The sequence below is a fragment of the Varroa destructor genome, unplaced genomic scaffold (genome assembly GCF_002443255.2).
Source record: "Varroa destructor unplaced genomic scaffold, Vdes_3.0 BEIS01000004.1, whole genome shotgun sequence".
NCBI classification, from domain to species: domain Eukaryota; kingdom Metazoa; phylum Arthropoda; class Arachnida; order Mesostigmata; family Varroidae; genus Varroa; species Varroa destructor.
Genome location: NW_019211457.1, coordinates 35003574 through 35014197, shown reverse-complemented (window position 1 = coordinate 35014197; position 10624 = coordinate 35003574). Strand labels below are relative to the sequence as shown.

The window sequence follows — 10624 nt, the reverse complement described above, 5'->3', positions numbered from 1 at the left end:
CTATTATTAAAGACAGTACCATACGATAAACCTTACTTTCTAATCAGAGAAAACCAGAGGCATTTGGACTCTTTCATATGTTCTCAGGTACTGCACAGATTACTTCCTCTGTTAGAACTCCTTGTGAATTTTCAACGTGAGGGCAAATCGATACAAATTCAATCTTTATATAATAATACGTCGTAGAAAGGTTTTGCGAGGTGCATGGTCGCTGTGTAAAAAATGGTTTTTCCGACAAATTCCATTTTCCGTCTAAAAAATCTTCCGTTGTTAGCGCTATCGAGCTTGAAGCTATGGCCAGACAAAGCGTATTCGTCCTTTGCTGAAAGGACACAAAGCGCGTACATTTGGCTGGCATGAAAACAGCTATTTATATATGTGTAAACCTTAAGTTATATAAAATCGAGCCATAGACCTGGAACAAGCATCGTAGAAGTTAGAAGGCAGGTTAGTTGTCTCTGACAACTAGAGTGTGACAGGTTTAGTTACTACGATAACTGATCCAGTAGTCGCCAGCTCCACCTTAGTTCGTATCTATCTCGTTGTCTTCCTTGAATGTCACGAAGCGCAAACTTAAAGAAAAGGTCCTTTTGGGAAGCCCAGTCCAGCTGCTTGTACAATTAATCTAGCTAAAGTGAGTCACGTATACGTTAACAGACCAGGTATACAATGTACGCTGACGTTAAGTAATCGGGGAACATACGACAGACAAAACGAACAGTTTCCTATAATACAATAGCTTGAGTTAGCTCTGAATTAAAACTTTGAACAAACGTAAGCGTAAATGGTATCGGTGGTTCTGTGTAAAATAATAATACTTGTATATGCAAAACAATATGTTACAATAAGATAATAAGGATAACTTTTATTAGATTGAAAAGAATATCGCACAGCTAATGTTTTTCTTCGCATCTTTCTGTCGACAGCAGAAGATGTTCACAACAAAGTAACGATCAAATACAAAATTCTGTATTAAAAAGGCAATCTAGCCACACAGTTGGTAAAATAATGAACAGTCTTCGCACTTCGCATTATGTCAATGGTCGGAGAGGGCGTCTACTGCATTCGAAATATCTCAATCTATTCGATCGCTCGCTTAGATTTACCCCCGCTGCCCTTCTTCACATCTGATTTAGGATAATTAGTGTGACACAACTCTATGACTTAAAGCTCTTTTCTTTTTTCTGTATCTTATTCAAAGAGTCAACGCATGAGTTACGGCAGCTACGACAGCAGTGGCTGAGACAAAATTTTATTATCACTTTTAATTTTTACAACGTTAGTAGATTATTTAAAGGCCAAGCTCGGGAGATTTGGCGTGAAACGGTCGGTGGCAATGGTATGCCAACAAATTAAACGGTGAGTTGTATAAGCAGGTTGTTTCATCAGTGGACGCCTGTGCACAGCCATGATGACCATAGACATCTGTGTGTGTTTTTTTTTAACTGGGGCGAGAGTTCATTGAGGCGAGGCTTTTCTGCCAGACAAAAGCGTCCTCTTTTAGATCCAAACGCGTAATTTGCATAATACTATTGTTTTTTGTCACTGTCGTCGATCAGTCGTTCACGGTACGTTTTGAATCCTATTTGCCAGAAAAATCCAATAATAAATAATAGTCCTTTCCCCCCAAGCAAGCTTTTTAGCATGTGGATTTGTATATGATACCGATTAATGTTGTTATATAGAGTACCAGTTAAATGTACGAATCCATTACTGTATTTGGGAAAGGCAGAGGGCGGAGGAGGGGGTGGCGGCAATTTGATTTGCACCGGCCACGGGAAACAGGGCACATCTGGAAAAGGCCCGATCCCACTGCTAAAAACGCTTACCGGCAGCCCAAGTATCTGCTGACCTTGTGGAAATTTATCCAACACCATACTGAAAGTAGACATTATTAGTAAAGGTTATTTTTAGCAAAAGGATTTAATCGACAGGGCCGTAAAGTCCTAATGTATGGGCCTTAATGGCATTTGTCGTGATGACCAACGTTATACGCGACATGTTCAGCCAAAATCAGCTTGCAACATTTGAAAGCCTTCTGATGCTAGCAAATCATTCTGTCTTTAATTAATATACTTTTCGCATGCCTTCCATTTTAAGCATAACTAAAGTTAGATCCAATGTACTGGAAAACATGTCTGGGTTCAATGATTAGTACAAAGTCTTTGTGATGTGTGACTCGAATTTCGTCTTCAGAAAAGAAAAACCTATCAAGTAGTCATCAAAGCTAAGTATCTTGACGTATTTTGTAGAATTGATCGTCATGAAATTTTACAGGATTATAGCACCGTTAAACCGATATTTCGTCTCCTATATGATGATCAACAATTCCACCCATGTGCGTACCATATCTAAACTACAAATGAAACTATTACCATTTGCTAGGCTAGACGCAGTTACTGGAACAAAGCATTTATTACTTTATGTAACACTATATGGACAGATCCTCCTTATTCAACCCGTGAGGGGTTTTACATGACTCGATTTGATTAAAAAGAACAATGCTGTAACATTTACGACTGTTTCCATTATATATAATATAGTATTATCCAGACTTTTGAAACGTCTGAACCTTTGTCGGGTGTCGCCCAACATTTCGGCTGTTTCAAGAACGACACAGACGTAGAGCCAGCCTGCCAGGCAACATCTAAGGTTTTTCGTATAAAACAACGTCTCTGACTTTTGGACCAGATCGAGCGAACGAGAATCCAGAGCAGCGCGACATAAAACTAACCTGTTGGTCATAAGGGAAAGGCTGTAAAGCCTTAGGTCGACTGCCCTATTCGCTGGTAAAGCGAGGATGTTTATGGATGGCATTATTTAGGGCGGATGACATAGTTTTACGAACCTGGTGCTGACTGGTAGATTTCGCGCGGCAACCAACACGAACTGCTTACTTCGCAGCAACAACTATATCTATACCTTCATATTTTATAGTGTCCTTTAGTACTATTAAGATTATTTTGCATTTTGTTGCTATCAGCTTTCTTAAGTCTGGTCACGATAAACGACATAGCCTCTCCGTCGCCAGATATCGCCTCGGCCATATTGTAGCGCTGCAAAATAATGGGAGATGCTAAGTGAAGCAATCCTCGGATCAAAACGTAAAAGTAAATAATTAAATAAAGGTCAATTTCACAGTTATACTTCACGTTTTGCCCGCCCGTATTCCTACGGCAATATGAAATTAGAGGGGTTGTTAGTTTACTCGTAGCGTAAACGTTTTCGTTACGCGATCGATCTCACACCCGGCAGTTTTCACTTCTACCGCCACGGCTATTCGGTAGGCGATAGTATTGTACGGCAAGCAGCGATTGTACAAACAAAACTGCTTACATATAGCCGGTCGTTCTCTATATATTCCATCTAGTTCTTTATACATGCACATATACATTCAATGTCTGCTGTGTTTCATGCAAGAGCTACACCAACTGTGTACACATCTAAGCTTGCACACATACATAAATAACGTGATCAAATATAGGTCACCCATCGGAGGCGAGACGCCATGATTTCGCTGGCGAACTGTAATTCTTGCTCGTGGACTTTATCCGGTCGATATTGATGATGGCGAATATGGCGACCGCTGCCCTAGAGTCAGTACTAGAGCTGAGAGAGGGCCGACAAGCCCTTTGGTGGTCCTGCCACTATTGTTGCCTGATGAGTGATATGGGTAATTCAAATGTCGAGAGGCTCTATTCAGATTCTTTATCAGCTCTCTAGTCTATCTGTAGCTGGTATTAATCGACTGAAGATCCATCACATCTATACGTACATGCGGTGTCTGCACCCTTTTCATATGGAGGAGGGGCTCGATGCTAGATGCGCGACCCCTTACGAGTAATGCAGTGTCGTCGATATTTAGATCCAATTAGATGACCGTTTAACCAAAATCTCCTCTGTCTGTTCAGCTTCATCCGTCCTATACGAATATAACTGTATAATTGTGCAGGATTCTGCGTCGAAATCAACCGGCAACTAGCCTCAGGTGATGTTGAAGATCCGGTACAACCAACAACAACAACAACAACAACAGTTATCTGTCTTATAGTGAGGCGACTGGAGGAAGACGGGCGGACAGATAAATGGGGTTCAACTGCGCTGAAATTGAATTAGCCATAAATTGCTAGTACCGCTTAGGGGACACGTGTCATTTTACGCGGCCCTCGTAGAGATTTGTCTTCGTCAGCGGACGCTTGCTTGTAACAGTGTCCTTTTTCGGGCTCTCTCTCTCGCTCTCTTCCATACTGCTTTTTTAGAGAGATCCAGGAAGCGATTTTGGTACCCGAAGCGCTTCTTGAGAAGCGGCATTCAATAGGTATTTTTACTGTGCACAATCTATGTACATTTTTGCATTCTGTGTACTTATTATGCTGCTGGTTCGGTGACTTTCCGTTTCCTGTGGTTGATTTGGCGGTGGTAAGTATCAGTCGGCCGGGGCAAAAAACGCAGCTTACTGAAAACATTCTGTAGGGTAAGTCTGCGCCCACGACGGACCCGGTCATCCTGAACGATAAAAACTACAAGGCAAAGAGCGAAACTGATCGCTCCTACTTGACCTGAATTTGTCCATAAAGTACATCTGATATAAGTTACTCCGCGTCAATTGAAACAATCATACAATGAAACCGTTTCGAGTCACTGCTGCCGTTACGCATTGTAGAGGTTGCAGCTGTTTGTCGATAGAATCGAGCCCGCCTCCGGGAGTCTTAAGCTGTATCGTGGACATAGCCTTAACCGCCACCAATTGAGCAACACTCATCATCATCATTTCTGTAGGTCGAGCACGAAATACGACGGCCAAATGAATTGTACTGTTTGACTGATCTATCTGGCCATTTCAAGCATGATTTTGAAAAGAGGAGGGAATGAAATACATACAAATATCTTTAATATGTAAACCGATAAAAATGTGCTATATATAACGGTGACGAAAACATCGTTGCTCTGTCCCTGCTTAGTGAGGTCAGACGTGGATGGGGTGGCTACAGGAAAGCCTTCATGTACGGAAGTGTTCGGCTGATTAACTCATTTGTTTTTTTCTACCTGTTGTTTCATTGTTGATCTAAGAATCTAAGAATTGGTCTGGTTCGCTCACACTTTCTTCTCATGCAGTATGCGAAGCGGTATGACGCTGTAAGTACACTGGCTGGCTATAAGTTTAATATTTTTTTGCTACAAGCGTTAACTTACGTTGATAATTCAGAGAATTTGCTGATCTTACCTTATCACGCGATGTCTATAAAAATGATACGTAGCGTCAGAGTGCACCTCGTGTGGCAAAAAGGGGTGCAACGGTCGAGCATCTTCACTTCTGTTCTCTGGTCGTGCACATACAAGCGAAAAGGAAAGCGTGCGGATCTCAACATTTCCTTCGAAGTCTCAAAAGTCCTTTTGAGAACGAGTTTTTTGTACACCTAATACGTTCTCTAAATGACCACAGGGAACATGTCGAGCGGAAAAAAGCATTCAAATAAATATTGTCAAGGGGCCACAAAAATAGAGATGAAGTATTCAAACACTAAAGGCCTATTGTATTTTGTTGTCTTTATCCAATAGACGCTGTAGAATTCCACGTGCCTGTCACATAAATAATTTGGTCGTGCATATAACAATTCCGGTGATAATCACCATTTTCTCAAGGTCGTCTTCTCTGAACTTTGAACGTTGTAAGGTACACGGTATACGGTTAAGGACACGTCTGCAAGTCGAGTAAAACCTGTATGTATGGAAATTATCGCTCCAAGCCAATAACAATGGTCGATGCGATTGAAAGCATGGCATGCTCGGAAAGCCACGCATTGAGCCACTTGATAAAGCAAAATCGCTCTAAGAGAACTCAAGGCTTGCAGAATTACTTCAATGGATCTCATAATGAGAAGTACTTACTACTTAGTCTGATAAATGCTATAGTGAAGTTTTCCTAGTTTTTTTTTTTGGTTTTGAAAATGAATTTGGTAAAAATTATGTATGCACGATACATACAGGGAGGCATCTAACCTGCTTTGTCACTTCATGCATACACATGCTAATCAGTCGTGAATCATTTCGAACTATACTGCACTTTAGTTTAAAAAAAAAATATATTTCTGTACCAAATGCTCGAAACAGTAATTGAAAAATATCAAGTTTTATTAGCATATAAGCGTGATGATGTTTTCTTACATTATGAAGTAATAATATCAGACCCGAATCGGGGCCGCGTGGGAGGCCGTATTCATGCTTAGCTATCCATCTAGAGATGACGGTAAATGTTGTAAATATTGCAAACTATAACATGCATTTTTGTTAAAGTTACTAAACGTACTTTTTGGCGGCCGCAATTCTGCATTCGAAAAGAAAAAAAAAAAACCAATGCAAATTAAGAAATACATCCGTCCTTCGACTGTTGTGTGTAATAGTTATTATGCTAACTTATTTTCCGTCGCGGGTCTTTCTTCATTTTACTATTATTGTTATGGTGGTTTTTAGCACTGTTCTTTTATTAATTGTTCAACTTTCCGCCAGGGGCGCTGGATATCATCTATACGATTACAGTCATATAGCACATGTATAGTATTGCGCTGTTGAACCCTTTCCGTCCAATTCGATTAGCCTGTAGGGGGCGCTTGTGGGATGCATTCGTGACAACTGCAAAAAGATTGTTGCAAAGAGAAAGGAACTCAGCCGATACACACACACACACTTAGAATATGGCGATCCTTCAGCAGAGTCATTGAAAGCAGTTTTATAATACGTCGTCGTGATGCGCTTCGATGTACGTCTGCGAATATGTATGCGTGTATATGGGTGTGTAACCGTTCCACCCTTAAATAAAACCAAAGGAGATGGACAACAATATGCTTCACGTCGATTGCTCGGGTCTGTAATCATAGGGCCCATATTCGGTTTGATCAATTAGCCTCAAGTCTCGTTATCAGCGATGCGTTCTGCGGGCGTCGAAGACCAAGGCTGGCAATCATGTAGATATAAACTTTGCCGTGTAATGTAACACAACGTAAGTAAGTGTTCAGAATCGCATCTGGTCGCAGTAGGCTAGTTCTTCATGATAATTGTGACGTTTCAATTTCTACATAGATATTTAGGGACGAAGGGACGAGCGTATAAACGAAGCGTGCCATCGATACGGAGAAGTAGTTAGTTTTGTATTGACGCAGACGTGACGCTTTGTCGATATGCGTTTTTCATGGCTTTTTCCGTAATGGCAAAAAACAGATGCCATGGTCATGGCTGGAAACATTAGCCTAAGTAATATACAAAACTTCTTTGAAACGTTTATTGTGTTTCGCAGCGCTAAAGGTCTAAATTTGCTCTAGGTCCTTCGTTAATGTACACAAACCTAGCTGGGTTGCCTCAACTATACATATAATATAACCATTATTTTATATTTCGTGATCGATTTAGGTGAATACGTGAAGAATTCGTAGTTTCTCATTAATATTACTCTTAGTTAATGTGTCATCAGTGAATATTTTGGTTACGGCATTGACGTAAATACATGTGTTACAGTTACCCAATATAATGCAGATGGTTTGAAATCAGTGGATGACTTTTGGGTCTCGTTTTTTTTTGTTTTTGTTTTTACTGCTGTTAGTCATCAATCCGCTGTAATATCTCATTCTATGATGATTATTCGAGTTCCATTACAAAGGAACAAACCCGACGGGGTAAATGCTCGACGGATTATCATAATGCATTCACCGGGGAGTTCGTTCATTATCGAAACGAATTACAAACACAGATATTGAATGAATACTGTATCTATCGCAAGCGATAAATGTCCTCGACCTCGGAACAAAACAAAACTTGCATCTTGTGAATCTATCTACATTTAACGGAGTTTCGGATATCCCTGCTTGGCTGGATTCCGCCGCCGACGCTTTGTACGTCCGTATCAATTCATTTTGCTATGCAATATAGGTCTATGCTATTTCTAGTGATTGCCGATACCTTGCTAGGTAGCGGTCGCAGGCTGCAGCACGCTCTCTACACACGTATCGCTTTCTCTTCGTTACCTCTCCCCCACCTTCTTTCTCTCGTTTTCCTTGCCCATGTTGCCAACCACAAGTGGTTAAGACCGCCAATGCGCAAATGTGCTACGTTTGTGCTTTTGTTGTGATCGTGTAGCTTTTGCTGATATAATCACGTTCGAGAAAACCGTTCTATACGCTATTAAAGCTTTATTGAAGCATTTAGATTGGGCTTAAGGCTTAAACAGAACAAAAAATACTAACAGCAATGGCAATTATGCACACGGCGAAAATAGATGTCCATTGCGAACAAATTAATTGAACTTCAGCTCCCGGATAATATCTGCTGCCATCTGTTGCAGTAGCACTACGGGCACTGTACGGACGAGACGCCAAAAAGATGCTGAAGGGAGCCAGTAAAATCTACCAGAAAAGAGGAGTTTTGCTGCCAGTAACCGCCAATGCCTACGCAGTCGTTTGCAGCGAGCTGCAACAAAATTGAAAATTGGTGGAACAGCTCGCGCTAACCATGAGCATAGGAAGAGGAAACGCCTGGGGTAGTCTGAAAGGTGTTGACAGATGCCTTTGCCCCTAGAAATGAACGCTAAGAGGTTATGAAGGGAGTGGCGTAGTGTGAGCGCCAACGGAGAGCAAGCAGCAGCTGGTCGTGTGTATAAAAAAAGCAAAAGTAGTTCAGTCAAGATGAAGAGCAAGTTTTTCAACGAAGCGACTAGATTTGGCAGGAAAAGGTCGGATGCATGCATGCATACATTCAGGTAGGCATAGTTGAGAGCCCGCGAAGAGAAGAAGACACGAATGACACTGGAGTAACGCGGAGACAGGGGTACCAGTGGCAAAACTGTGCACATCTCGTAGCTAAGGTGTACAGCCAGAGCGTGGGATGTAGGTTATTGTGCTTGAAAAACCAAGAGTGATCAACATTCCCGGTAAACGATCGCGAGTAGCGCACGGGTCTCTCATAACGATACCTGTTACCGTAGTTAAACCCGCCAGCTGTGTACCATGAGATAAGGAGGTATAAAACCGAGCAGCAGTGAAATCAGCAACACTAGGCAATAATGGCTGAAACTTTCTCGAAAAAAAGGAGGATGAACAGATTGCAACAGAACGCTCTTGTCAGGCGAATGCAGTGCCACACAAATTTTGTCCCTAATTCGCAAGATGTCGGCACCCGAAAAGACCGAGAGAGAAAACAAAAACACGATCTACCATTGCAAAAGCTCAGGCTTGTTACGCTTTGCAAGTTACCGTTTTTCATGATGCACAATATTTAGAAAGCTTATATGTTTCTAGAGGTCTTTCAGATTAGAAGAATTAAGCGCTTGTGTGTCTGTACAAAATACCAGATAAGTAATAACTGTAACTACGTATCTCATGATCGGCGGGGAGAGTTCGAATGAAAGTAGGTTGCTACGCTGCGGTAGATTTTCGTAGTCTGATCATAAAGTTTTACAAATAAATTTATTGGTCTCTTACATAAATGTACATATTGCTTTTTGCTATAGAACAAGCCTACTAGCGTGCTTCGAACGTACTCATGGCAAGGATTGTTGGAGTACACTATGGCCGTCCATTGCGAGTATAAAAATATCGATATACAAATTGAAGAGCTTCTACGAGTTGTCTGTTGCGAAGTATGAGTATGTTCATTTTTGGACCTTATAGATCCTTGAATTGATGTACAAGGAAAACAGTTGATGCGTTTGAGGGCATAGAAGTATATGCATAGGGTAGTTACTATTAGCCGATTTTGTCTGCTATGTCAGATCCATGAACATTTGCACGCTGATCTGATCCTAAGCATATATATTTCGATAATAAATCTCCGCAATAGAGGATTTTTTCATTCAACTTATTGAAAACAACTGGGCCCATCATTTGCATATTTGCTCATTCTTTCTTACTGCCTCCAACTACTAATTTATACTTAACTCCCATTTAGATCAGTAGTAAATATATCCTTCTTGTCCCACTCTCCTTATTTATGTTGGCCCTTTTTAGATCAGTAAATTATATCAGTCTTAGGCATCCGCCCTAGATATAGAGGCATCCCGCGTCAGGAACTGGGTTTAAGCCAAGTGAAGCACGGACGCTGTTGTCTCACTTCTACGTGATCATTGCTACCGTCGACTTTGAACTGCGCAGCTTGGATCCAACATCTACAGCTGGATCGATCTATCTATTGACTGTGGCCGGTGTGTAGGAGCGGCTACTTCGGGAAGTCACATGGAGACACGGCTGGACGTTACGAAGAACAGCGATATGGGGAAATGGCCGTAAAATGTTTCAACGGCGAGGAGCTAAGAAAGACGAGGCAAGAGAGCGGACAAGCTGAAGCAAGATGCGTATGCTTAGTAGGGTCCACTGTACAGATAGGACCACAGAACTCATTGGTCCTACGCAATTAGAAATATTTCATACTACAACTTGGTAATACAAAGTTTTGGTTCGATTTGTCGCCAGTGGGCAAAAATTGCAAAGCTTCTATGTTTAAGGCAAAAGGTGGAAAGATCGTTTGCTCATTTGCGATGTACCGAAGACATTGGCTCCAACAGAAATAGTAATAGAATTACATGGTTATAGGAGCAAAAGTCTTTGCCTGCCAAAACGCATAGGGTTGCTTAACAGCCATA

General features: G+C 41.3%; 1 protein-coding gene and 1 long non-coding RNA gene across 11 annotated transcripts in view; one reads left to right on the top strand and one right to left on the bottom strand.

Annotated features, from left to right (window-relative positions):
• Positions 1 to 862: 862 nt before the first annotated feature.
• LOC147756125 (uncharacterized) lies at positions 863 to 6591 on the bottom strand. Its single transcript, XR_015326081.1, has 3 exons — positions 5225 to 6591; positions 2849 to 3056; positions 863 to 1878 (listed from the first exon to the last, which is right to left on the bottom strand). It is a non-coding gene; the product is annotated as an uncharacterized LOC147756125 (long non-coding RNA).
• Positions 6592 to 6632: 41 nt separating this feature from the next.
• Positions 6633 to 10624, top strand: part of LOC147756123 (uncharacterized) — a 67659-nt gene continuing 63667 nt past the window's right edge. For 2 of the 10 annotated variants that reach the window (XM_086986576.1, XM_086986573.1), the window contains exon 1: positions 6635 to 6997. The gene's annotated coding sequence lies outside the window, so the exon portion shown is untranslated. Of the gene's footprint in view, positions 7002 to 10624 lie in introns of all 10 variants that reach the window. The other 8 variants (XM_086986577.1, XM_086986575.1, XM_086986583.1 and 5 more) reach the window with 5 other exon arrangements.